A 13,777-nucleotide genomic window follows, 5' to 3' on the forward strand; every position below is an offset into this window, starting at 1 on the left:
AGGGGAACTAACAACTAACCTGGATAAGTGGTCTGCTACTACATTTTCAGCACCCTTTTTTGTCTCTAATGTCTGGAGAAAATTCTTGTAACAATAGGATCCACCTAATCAATCTAGGTTTGGTGTCCTTCTTAGACAAAAGGTATTTCAAAGCAGCATGATCGGTATAGATTACGATCTTAGAACCTAATAGGTAGGATCTAAACTTATCCAAGGCAAACACGATGGCTAGCAGTTCCTTCTCGGTAGTTGTATAGTTCAATTGGGCATCATTCAGAGTTTTGCTAGCATAGTAAATCACATGAAGTAATTTGTCTACTCGTTGACCTAACACAACGCCTATAGCATAATCTGAAGCATCACACATAATCTCAAAGGGTAGGTTCCAGTTGGGTGCCTGGACTATGGGAGCGGTAGTGAGTAAATTTTTAAGCTTCTCAAAAGCCTCTAAACAAGCATCATCAAAGACAAACTTAACATCTTTTGCAAGCAAATTGCAAAGAGGTCTAGAAATCAAGCTAAAATCCTTAATGAATCGACGGTAAAAACCTGCATGCCCTAGGAATGACCTAATGTCTTTTACGGTTTTTGGGACCTGTAAAGTCTTAATAAGGTCAACTTTGGCTTTGTCTACCTCTATACCCTTTGAAGAAATGATGTGCCCTAAAACAATTCCTGATTTAACCATGAAATGGCATTTTTCCCAATTAAGCACTAAATTCTTTTCCTTACACCTAGTCAACACTAATGTCAAATGATGCAAGCACTCATCAAAAGATGAACCAAACACTGAAAAATCATCCATAAAGACCTCTAAAAACCGTTCTACCATATCAGAAAATATGCTCATCATACAACGCTGAAAAGTCGCAGGGGCATTACACAGCCCGAAAGGCATGCGTCTATACGCGAATGTACCAAAGGGACAGGTAAAAGTGGTTTTCTCTTGGTCTTCTGGGGCAATAACGATCTGATTATATCCGGAAAAGCCATCTAAAAAGCAATAGAAACTATATCCAGCTAATCTCTCTAGCATTTGGTCGATAAAAGGAAGGGGAAAGTGATCCTTCCTTGTGACCTTGTTCAATTTCCTATAGTCGATACAGACACGCCATCCCGTGGTCACTCGGGTTGGGATTAACTCATTATCCTCATTCTGGACTACAGTGATACCTGATTTCTTGGGAACAACCTGAACGGGGCTGACCCACTTACTGTCTGAAATTGGGTAGATAATACCCGCATCTAACAACTTAAGCACCTCTTTTCGAACTACTTCTTTCATGTTAGGGTTCAGTCGACGTTGCATCTCCCTAGACGGTTTGGAGTCTTCCTCTAAATGAATCTGATGCATACAAACGGTAGGACTAATACCCTTAATGTCTGCTATAGACCACCCTAAAGCTTCCTTATTATCTTGAAGTACTTTTACTAGCCTACTTTCCTGATCACTATCCAAGTCGGCAGCAATAATCACAGGTAAAGTCTCAGATGGGCCTAAGAACACATACTTCAGGTTATCTGGTAGTGGTTTGAGGTCCAACTTAGGGGGCTCTTCTAAGGAAGGAACTGAGGTAGTCTCAGAAGCTGGTAATGGTTCGAACCTAGCTTTCCATCTATCAGTGTCTAACACAGGGGTAGAATCTAATAGAGCATTCACTTGTTCAATGGTACTATCATCGTCAAAATCTAAACCAAAATGGGATAGACAACTCTCTAATGGGTCTTCAGACAAGATGTTTGGTAATGACTCCTGAACTAAGGATTCTATCATATTCACCTCTTTAACACATGTGTCATCTAGCTCATAAGGTAGCTTACTGACATTAAAAATGTTCATTTCGATAGTCATATTACCAAAGGATAAATTCATCACACCATTTCGACAGTTTATGATCGCATTAGACGTAGCTAAGAATGGTATCTGGTTCTCTGGGTCAGGGACAGGTTGGGTATCTAGGACCACGAAATCCACTGGATAAATAAACTTGTCGACCTCAATAAGAACATCCTCGATAACACCTCGAGGAATTTTGACAGACCTATCAGCTAACTGCAGTGTTATCTGAGTAGGTTTCATTTCACCAAGTCCTAGCTGTAAGTACACATGGTACGGCAGTAAGTTCACACTGGCTCCTAAGTCAAGTAAAGCTTTTTCTACCCGGTGTTTACCTATTGTACAAGCAATGGTTGGGGAACCTGGGTCTTTGTACTTTGGAGTGGTAGTGTTCTGAATGATTGACCTTCCTGACTAGCTAAAGCTTTCTTATGGACGCTAAGTTTTCGCTTTCGCGTACACATATCCTTAAGGAACTTGGCATAAGCAGGAATTTTCCTAATTGCATCTAATAAAGGAAGGTTTATGGTAACTTGCTTAAAAACCTCCAATATGTCATTAAAGTTCGATTCCTTCTTTGTTGATGCTAATAGCTGGGGAAATGGGGCTCTAGGCACAGAATCAGACCTCTCGGAACCGAATTGGCATCATCGGAAATTTTATCAGTCCCCTCAGTTAGTGGTCCTGAGGGATGAGATCCTGAGGGGTGAACTACAGTATGTTCACTATCGGGCATGGTTACCTGATTGTCTACTACTCTACCACTCCTAAGGGTTCTAATAGCATTCAATTGATTCGATGGTTTTGCACCTACTTCATGAACTCCTCTAGGGTTGGGGGTAGTCTGACTAGGGAGCCTTCCGTTATCTCTCTCACTTAAGGTCTTAGCTATTTGGCCGACTTGAAGTTCTAGCTTAGCAAGGCTCTGAGCATTAGTTTGAAAGTTCTGCTTGGTTTCCTGTTGAAAACTAATTTGGCTCTGTGCTAACATATCCTGAGTTTTTGCTAACATCTTAATAGATTCCTCTAAGCTAGTCGTTTTGTTTTCTGGGCCTGATGAATTCTTAGTGTAACCAAAACCTGGGGGAGCATTAGAATTACTAAACTGACCTTGACTCTGGCCCTTAGACCATGAAAGGTTCGGATGGTTTCTCCAACCAGGATTATAGGTTTCTGAATATGGGTCAAACTTCTGACGGTTATCATACCTAGTGTTATTATAGAGAGCATTGGCTTGCTCTTCATTATTCTGGCCTTCCCAAAAAGGCTCCAATCTACCACTAGTGTGACCCACTTCTAAAGCTTCTAACCTTTTCGCTATAGCAGCAATTTTGGCATCTGATTCAAAGCTTCCTTCTACCCTATTAACGTTTCCTCTGCCTAGAAGAATTGTTTTCTGGGGTACCCTATTGCTTTCCCATTGTTGGGTCTTTTCGGCGATTTCATGCAAATATGTCATCGCATCATCAACTGTTTGGTTTTCAAACCCACCTGTACACATGGACTCTACTGTAGTTGTGGTGGGATAATCTAAACCCTCATAAAGGATCTGAACTAACCTAACCTTTTCTAAACCATGATGAGGACATTGGGATAATAAATCATTGAACCTTTCCAAATACCTATACAAAGATTCTCCCTCCTGTTGTGTAAACGTGCAGATTTGCGTCCTAATAGACGAGGTTTTGTGCCTAGGGAAAAACTTGTTCAAAAAGGCAGATGTAAGTTGTTCATAGGTTTCAATTGATTCGGAAGCCAAACTATACAGCCACGACTTGGCTTTATCTTTTAAGGAAAAGGGGAATAACCTGAGTTTTAAAGCATCATCATCAAGGTTTCTAATTTTCAGGGTACTACAAATTTCCTCAAAGTCCCTAACATGGAAATAGGGGTTTTCATTTTCTTTTCCTAAAAAGATTGGGAGCAACTGTAAGGTTCCAGGCTTAAGTTCATAATTTGCTTCAGTTTCAGGTAACCTGATACACGAGGGACGAGTAGTCCTAGTAGGATTCAACAAGGCTTTCAAAGTTGCCATTTCTGGCTATTGGACTATCAGGGATTCTTTCCTCAAACGGACGTTCAAAAACGGAATCTTCACGAATCGGACTTTCTAAATTGAGGTAATCAAGACGCTTAGAACTACTAGGTTTCTCTTTAACAAATCTACCTAGGGCGTCTCTTTTACGTTCAGGCATGCAACAGAATAAGGTAGGGAATTCTATGCAAACACAAAACAAGGCTGACTCAACCAAATCAAACCTAAATTTCTAGCAAACAAAAAGCATGATGGCTCCACTTAGATTGTTTCTAGACCAGCTTCTATTCTTTCGAAAAGGAACTCGTTACAATCTGAGCAAACCCCTCTGGAATCAATCCGAGTCAAAGTAAGTTGAATCGAGGCGAGGGAAGCTTAGTGGAGCTTTGATACCCAAGGCCTCACCGGTTACAAGGCGGCGCAGTCACGCATTCAACTCACAGAAACCTTCAAGAACTTCGAAGTATGCTCAAAAGAGTAACCAATATTCTTCGAACGACTTTCCTATTAAGCTCGTTACCCTATAGGTCTCGTTCTAGTCAAAATTTTAGGCTTAGGTTCGCGTTTGGTTTCGTTTTCCTAAGGCGGGCAAGAAGAGAACGGTGATGAAATCCGAACCCTTATCTTGTATGGCCAGTCCTTGCCCTTTACTAGGAAATTAAAGCAGCCGTTTTCAAGTCCTCAGCATATATGAAAACGAAGGAATACAGTAAACCCGCTGACAGGGGATTCGCGGGTGTTTCGAAAAACTTACCTCCCGTACCAGACGGGCGAAGAACCGCTGAAGTCGACTCGGGCCACGACTCCTATGTCATGTACGAACCCGAGGGGCCGAGGCGATATCGTAATCACCGTCCTTCTCTGCACACAGTTTATATTTAAACCAACCCTTCCTTAGGGGTTTTAAAAAAATAATAATGTCCAAAGTCCAATATCCAACTGTCCAAAAAAGAAAAGAAAAATTACAAAAATAACAAACCCTAATACAGTTCTCTCTCTTTTTTTTATAAAGAAAAATAAACAAACCCTAAAAAAATAAATAAAAAATAAAATAAAATATCTAAAAAGAAATTGTCTTCTTCTCCGTTCTTTTCTCTTTAAGCTTTCGCTCCAAGTCTTTATGCTTTAAGTTCCAGTCTTTACGAAATCACCAAACTCCTTGGCTCAATTCGCTTTATGATCCAAAACCTGTAGACAAAAGATAAATACCCAAAAACATAAAAAAGAACAAAAAAAAAAACAACCAAAAAAAAAAAAAAAAAAACGAAGTCTAAAAACCCTAAAAGCAAATCCGCGTCGGCGGCGCCAAAAATTGATGTATTTTATAGATAGTGATAAAAGTGGTTCGATTCTCAGACTTGCGAAGGATAAAATATAAACTTAAATTCTAAAACAAAAATAGAAAACTCAAACAAAGATGATGTTGTTATCAATATTAAAAGAACACTGAGGCTAAGATTCCACTATTTTCCAAGTTCAAAGTGATTTAAATCCAATATTTATATTTATTCAATTTTTTCGTTCAATTTGATTCTAAGATGTTGCAACAAGTAGATTTTTAAAATAACAAGAGTAAATCAAAAGCATGGGATATCAAAAACCTAAGTCCAAGCATATACCATCAATGGAAATCACAATTGTTTAATAAAAATCATTAAAACAATTCTCAAACAAGGCAAATAATCATATGAATAATTGTAATAAATAAGATAAATAGAAAATACCACTCTTTATTGGAAAAATAGCTTCCTCTATCGCCTCAACAATGGGGTTTAGCTCCTCATATCAAAAGCAGGTTCAAAATATTTTTCCATTGCTCAAAAGGTGTTTTCAAAGGTAAAGAGACTCAAAGGGAGTAAAACAGTTCAATCACAACGTTTATATGAGTTGCAGATCTACTGTTACAAGAGAAATAGAAGGAATAAGACTGCTACAGTAACGATAGAAGCGAAGTGCTGTAGAACAACAACAGTTTTCTGCGAAAGTTGGGCGTGGGTTGATGTTCTTCGTGTTCTTCAGCAGTACCAGCAGAACAGCTTTCCTGCAACTCGTGATTTTTGTCTCCTCTGGTTCTCGAAACTACCCCAAACTGTTCGTCCTCTCTGTGACTTGAAGCAACCTTTTTATAGCCAACAGGAACCCTAATAATCGATTTAACTCTCTCTTTTCTTCGGCAGAAAGTCTCGGACTTCTCAACTTTCCAAACTCTTCTCTACGCGTTTCTGAGTTGTACGGATTATTCCAGTTCCTCTATTAGATTGATACGAATCTCAGGAAGGGTTATCTTCCCTCAAATCACCCGTAACTGCCAAATATAATCTCAACAGACCCCGAAAACTTCTTCCTCCTCTGTTTTCTTCTCGCGTCTTATCCAGCCTCAATTGGTTGAGTCCAATCAATCTACCAGCCCTGTTGTGATCCAGAAAGTCCAGCCCAACAAATATCTGCAATCGAATCTGGTCGAATCCCTTGCGAAATCCAATTCCAAACCTTCACGACCGCTGCCGTTTTTCCCGCCGAATTCCGATTCGAATTGTGAAGAAGAAGAGGCGCCCCCTATCCAGAGTAGGGGTGCCTTTAGCAGCTGTCTTGGGGTGTCCTGAGGGTGCCCCTTATCCATGCTGAGAGTCCGAATAACAAGTGTCCTCCGGGCGCTTTTAGACAACTTTTCGAGCCGATTTTTCCAAAAATATTTATTGGCCAAAAATACCTACACACACATAAAACACCATAATAAGTACAAAAATGAGAACTATCAATATATAGAATCGAGACAAATTAGACACAAAAATGTGTCTATCAACACGTCCTTCAGACGAGTGTGGATCCACGCTGAAAAGATGGGTACTGACGAAGCGCCTTTGGTTTCACATCTTTCCAACTAAGAAAGTTCTGATCCAGAAGATTTGATGGACATTCCATCATCAGAGTACTTGGAGGAATTTTAAACTTTGACGAGGTTGAAGCAAGAACCTGCAAAAGATGCATAGACATTCATCAAGAGGTCCCACACTCAGGCAAGTCTCATTCCATGTCTATGTCATTTATTTCCTCACATGCTATCCTAGCATGGGGACTCAATTCTGCTAGAAACTCCGCAAGACGTTATGAATGGTAGCTTCACCGCATTAGTATTTTACCAAGTGGTTGAATCTGACGTTTCTCTGAATCAAGCACTGAAACATTAATTACTGAGATGATGTCCAAACATGGCAAAGAACACTTTGGGCATTTCTCCTGCAAGTCCATGTGTTCCACAAAATAAGAAAGCTCCGATGTCTGCACAAGTGTCGAATCTCACTACCACAACGAAAGGGATGCTGAATCAACAGAAGATACACTAAGGCCGAGATGATCAAACCCCTAATACATTCGATGCTTAGGGAATGTACGCTTCAACGCTCAAGCATCTAAGAAGCCTTCAAATTGTACTCTTAATCAAAGAGTACACCTTCGATAATGGCGCATCTGGCTTCAACACAAATATCTCGATGATGACACACTGATTCAACAATAGCACGATCAAAGTGAAAATGAACTACAATCGATAAGTCTTCATTATCCCATGATAAGACTTCTGAAGAAGATGCAACATTATTCATCCATCGATGGCAAAAACTCCTTCAATGTACACTAAGGACTTGATCTTATTGGAGAAATCAATTTTATTTCAATAAATGTTATCCACATAACAAGTTATTGCGACCTGATGTGATTTCATCAACGGGTCTCTCTACATCGCAAGCCCCTGCACGACTGAGGAACTTCCTCTCTTCACCGATCACATCCAGAATGGAAACTGCCTCTGCTATCTATCGCAACAACATCGATTCCCTGACAAGGCACTTCACAGTAAAGGTTCGGGAGAATTTGGGTTAAACCCTACACCCTCGTCTTAGGGACGCTCAACTCATCAATTAGTTCGTGAATGTAAAGGCTCACTGGATGATGGAGTAAAGACTATGTCGATAATCATGGATCTAGCCTTTTCGGTCTCTGGAGCAACTTCGACCATAGTATCGGCATCAACAAGCATTTCTGGAGAAAATTCTATCGTGATCCAGCATCAACGACAGTCTCAGGGGCAACATCCTCATGACCAGCTTCATCAACTATCCGTTCTCTGAAGTGTTACTCGATGGATCGGACTTATCCAAGCACTAATGATTCATATAAAGGTGTGTAGACATGAAATATGTTCACATGAAAGTATTTCCGAAGCTTGCACAACAGGCGGGCACAATCCCAAGTCTTCTACAAGAAGTTCTCATCACCTCTACAAATGAGATACAACATACTTTAGCCCATGGGTTTAAAAAAACGTACCAATGAGTGAGGAATGGGACAATACTTACTCAACGAAATATGTTTGTCTATGTCTCTTATACAACATACCAAAAGAATGCATCAATCGGACATACGATCTAAAAGATATTGCCTTTACCGTCAGGTCTACGGAATCTGAAAAATTTGTACAGGATTATAAATTACAAATGTGCACGCTTCGTTGGCTGACCTCTACAACTCCAAATTGAGTGATTATTTTATCATGTGATAATTCAGTCTCTTAGCTTCAAAATTTTGAGTCAAGCATCGAATTCCGACGTCGTATGAGGTTCCTATAGCTTCCAGAGCATACAACATGCATGCATCGATTCTTGGACGGGATTCATAACTTCTACAGTTGATCGGTGTCCACGAGGTCTTTCCATCAATTCCTTCATCAAGGTATCTCTAATTTCGACCACCTAGGTCCTTGCATCAATTTTTCTACCCGGGTTCTCTATCTAGGTCTTGACGGAATAAAGGAAAATGAAAGGGAGAGATTTAACAAAATACTGGGGACTGACGGTCCACTAATCATGACGATCAAATTCACCTTCCAAGACTCGTGGCGTCGGGATATCCAGCGCTAATAATTTATCATAAAAGGAATGTTACCACCGGGACATGCAATCACGGTCATTACATCACCCTCTCTTGAGAGCGACCTCAGTTATAGTCCCGTGACCAGGGTTTCAGAAGTAATGTTTCTACGAAGAAGCAAGACGGCACTGCAAGCACCATGCTCATGTATAAATCAAGGTTTCCTGATCTCAAATGACTCAATAACATTAAAATCCTTCACCAACCGTTCAATACACAAGCGAATGGTCTAAAGACACAATATGAGTGTTTTACAACAAGCTCGCCTGAGATGATTTTACATTCCCACGCACAAAGCAGCGATATGGGAGAAATTGGTGAAGAATCTAGGGATGGGTCGTATACCATTGTCTTTGTATGGATGTCCTCTACAACATATCCAAAATTCACAGAAATTGGAGAAACAAGCAAAAAGATGTGGCCAAAACTTTGGACTACATGACAGCTGAAAATTCTCTGAAAACCTCCTGGAAGTTTACTGTTTCGTCAATTTCGGCCCTTAAACATGCTCAAAATCCGAAAATCTTCTGTCATAAATATTGGAAATTTTCTGAATATGAAGAAACATGGGTAGATCACGAAAATCCGACATCGGACAAAGATTCTACAACATTTTTTCAATGAAGATCTGACTTCTGAATTTTCTGATGACGAATTATGACGAAATTCTTCATTCATCTACATCTGAATCAGAAGCTACGCCTTCCGCGCGAGATCAGACTTCATCTTCAGACACTAGTCTCATTTGCTGAAGCCGGCGGCGTTTTGCTGATAAGCTGCAAGCCTTTCATCTTTAGCTTTCCTTTTCAGTAATAACTCATCTCGTCCCTGCTTCTCTTATGCATCCGCTAAGTCTAAGAAAGCGTTGATTCCACCACGGACGACTCCCAGATGATCGAGAGACATACAATGCCTCATCTTTCCAGCATCTCTGAAAGGTTGATTCACCTCGGCATGAACATCTACAGAAGTCTTCATCTTTGAATTGATATTTCTGGAGCATTCCCCGGAAGGGCCAGAAGAGCGGTTGTAACCAGAAGTCACCACTATCTGAGGCGAAAGACATGGAGTCATGGATATATCAATAACAAACGCGTAACAAAATGGTAACAATCCAACTCTTACCTATTTACAATTTCACTAGTTGTAGTGATTATAACGTCAGAATTTCGAAAAACTTGCTCGTTCCCTCAAACCTACAAAGACGAGCAAAATTGATTACTCAAAATCATGACTTGATAAAACCGTGAACAACCCACGTAAATTTTAACATCCACTGGTTTTTCAAAAACTAGACAGACGTCCATTTTACAATTTTGAAAACTCACATACAGACATATTTTACCATGTATAATGGTCTACTTTCAACAGTTGTTCAAAATCAAAACATGATTTTACAAAATATATAAATATTTGACGTGAAACTCACGTAAATTTGAAAAACATATCTATATATTTTTGCTCCCTTGCACGAGCATCTGTCTTTGAAGCGGGAGTATATTTTCAAAGATTTCTGGAAGCTTGAACATAAAAAAATTTCATGAAATCTCATAAACAAAATTTTATTACTAACAGACGCGCGTCTATTAAAAAAAAACTTTTCTCTCGTACGAGCATCCACCTTTGAAACGAGAGTTTATTTCACTTTGTGAAATCTCACATATTTAAAAAAATAAAATTTTGGTTTTCGTGAAAGCTCATAGACAAAATTTTATATCATCAGACTGAGGTCTATTTTTTTGTTCCTTAAACTAACAAACGAACGAGCGTCTGCTCCTAAAAGAAAGATTTCTTTTCTTGGGCCCGGACCCATGAATCCTAAATCAACCAAGGTTCCATCACCAATCCAGCGGTTCTACATCAATTTAGGCTCATTAGACGACGCTCTATCATGCCATTGGGATCTTCGTTCAATCCATGGTCCGTACATGCAATCGAAAATCCGGCAACATCTTATTTTACGACTAAGTTCAACTACTTATTTTCGTATGCAACTGTAACAAGAAAATCACCATTCAATGTTGACTGAGGAACATGATTGTCCCTCACTAAGCAGGGGACTTAATGTAGATGGTGTATTTTCGACAAGGGCTAAAATCCTAAACCCATAATTATACGTACTTCTGAACCATCAATCAGATGAGTATTGAGGCTCATGTCTCTCATCAAATCTCTGACTGAGAATACTGTCTCTCAGACTATATGCAGATATGTAGTCTCTCAGCTGAGGCAACGACATATCTCATGAATACTGAGCAATTTCAGTAATTACTTCCATATAGAATCACAAGATTAGACGGCTCCTAGACAGTTCGCCTGCTAGTATAGAGCAATAACGTCTTCAGGATGTAACAATGTTTTCCCTGACTATATAGAAGGAATATGACGCTTCGACAAGCTCATATCACTCGATTCCTCCTGATTAATTAATGCTCCTAGACGATCGTACTAGTATAAAGCCATCAATTAATTATTCCTAAATCATTAGATTCATTCACTAAATCCTTGAAAAATATTCTACGTTATTCATAATATTTCTTTACTTCAATTCATGGTTTTCCAGAAGAACTCCATGGGTTAATGATAAATATTTAACGTATGGGCATATGAGCTACCTTCGAGTAAGCCCCGACCAAAAGGATGCAAGTGTACTCAACAATAATGCACTAACGAGCACCTGAACACACGAACGAGCATCTCAAAATACGACGGGACGATGAACCTATGCAAAATAGAAGTGAAAATAATAAATAATAAAATATTAACCAAGGCGCTGGGGGACTGGGCCCACTGGTCAGCGGTTCGTGCCGTGACCAGTCCCACGCCCAATTTTATATTTTATCATATTTTTATTATTTTCCTTGATCTCATGAAAATTCCCTCATTTGAGAAAAATTCCTCCGTTTCAAGGAAGCTCCTCAGTCTCATGGTGTTTCCTTCACATCAAGGAAACAATAAAATAATTAGGAAAGGTGTGCGGGACCAAGCCTACTAGCCGGCCAGTCATGCCCTAGTTGTGGCCGGTCCCACACCTTGCATTCCTTATTATTTTATTATTCTTATTTCCTTGATCCCATGAAATTCCTTGATCTCATGGTATTTCCTTAATTTCATGATATTTCCTTCAAGTCATGAAAAATAATAAAAATTAGGGAAACTCGTGGGACCGGTTATTTTATTATTATTATTTTTTATGTTTCCTTGATCCCATGAAATTCCTTGATTTCATGATATTTCCTTCAAATTATGGAATTTCCATAAAATCATGAAATAATACATAAAATTAGGGAAAACTCACGGGATCGGGCCCTAGCCGGCCGACAATGCCCAAGCCGGTCCCACACGCCCTTATTTTATTATTATTTGTTTCCTTCATCTCATGGAAACTCCTTCACTTCAAGGAAACTCCTTGATTTCAACAAAACTTCTTTATTTCAACAAACTCCTTGATTTCATGGTATTTTCATAAAATCATGAAAAATATAATAAAGTTAGGAAAAATGATAGGGGACCGGGCTCATTGGCCGTCCGGCCATGCCTTGGACATAGCCGGTCCCACACTTAATGATTCCTTCATTTTATTATTATTTTTCCTTCATCTCATGAAGTTTCCTCAGTTTCAGCAAAAACCCTGATTTTGTCATATTTTCTCCACATCAAAAAATATCAAAATTCTCAGGACTGAGACACGGACACTCTGGCGACGTGAGCATGTTAACTTGACTGACCAAGGTTGGCTCTTTGGCTTGTAAGAAGCCGGTCCCACGTATTTTCACAATTTGACCTAATTTGCGCAATTGCACGTATTTGGGCCCAAAACTCTTCCAAACAACTTGGTATTTCATGGAATGATCGTCAGACGATCCCGTGGCCAACCAGGGATGGTTTTATGACCCCTTGGTTGGTCCCTCATCTCTTCATAATTAATTAGGTTTTATCACCTAAGGCTCAGATGAGCATTATTTTAATAATAAATGATTAAACCAAGATTTGATCATCCTTTCATCAACTCTTCAAGGAGAATTTTTTTTATGGGGGCGCTTTTTGAAGGGGGCATGGGGGACTAATGATATGTTGACACATATCTTTGATTCCCATGAATTATGTTTCCAAAAATGCAAAAGAAATGTATTTTTGGAGAGAAAATTTGTTATCTTAATTTGTGTTTGTATTTTTGGAAACATAATTCATGGGAATCAAAGATATGTATCAACATATCATTTGTCCCTCATGCCCCCTTCATAAATCGCCCCCATCGAAAAATTTCTCCTCTTTAAGAGACCTTGGTATTTACTCACTCGAGCATATAGGTGCTACATGGTTGATCATGTAGCCGGTCCCTCCTTCACTTTGTGGTTAATTTTTAATGAACCATCAATTGATCGAATTAGGGTTTCGAGTCCAAGGTTCATATTTCCAGATTCGAACACTAATAATATTGTGTTGATCTCATGATCAACATTTTATTAATTATACTCGGTCCAGTTGCCAGTATCTTAATTTAATATTTTATCTGGTCACGCTACCAATTATTCATCAAACGAGCAACATTTGCTCAGATGAGCAATATTTTCTCAAACCAAGGAATATTGGTTCAACTATCAATATTCAACAATTCATCAAATGAGCAATATTTTCTCACCTTAACTATCGACGTTTACTTGAGAATTATACCTCTGTTTCAACAGACATGTTCAATTCGTACGTTTCAGAACATTTGCAAATCATGTTCAACTCAGCAATACATGGACCCATCGTCCCATGAAGTCAGAAACTGACTAACTAAATACACGTCTACCTTGCAGACTCCACAATCACGAGACATCAATCGTGTCACATGGGGGATATTAACTAGGGTTTTGGTCTGGCGGTCTACGACACATGTATTCATACACACGATGAGAATGTAAGCAAGTCATGCAATTATTTGAAGGATTTAACAAAGTAGTGGATGGAAAATAGACCAAGTCTCCGCACGT

The 13,777-nt window shown here is 39.3% G+C and overlaps 1 pseudogene; it reads left to right on the plus strand.

Moving 5' to 3' along the window:
• Positions 1-3,408: 3,408 nt before the first annotated feature.
• Positions 3,409-3,508, plus strand: LOC113325480 (annotated as a pseudogene).
• Positions 3,509-13,777: the final 10,269 nt, after the last annotated feature.

This window comes from Papaver somniferum, chromosome 11 (genome assembly GCF_003573695.1).
Source record: "Papaver somniferum cultivar HN1 chromosome 11, ASM357369v1, whole genome shotgun sequence".
Lineage (NCBI taxonomy): Eukaryota > Viridiplantae > Streptophyta > Magnoliopsida > Ranunculales > Papaveraceae > Papaver > Papaver somniferum.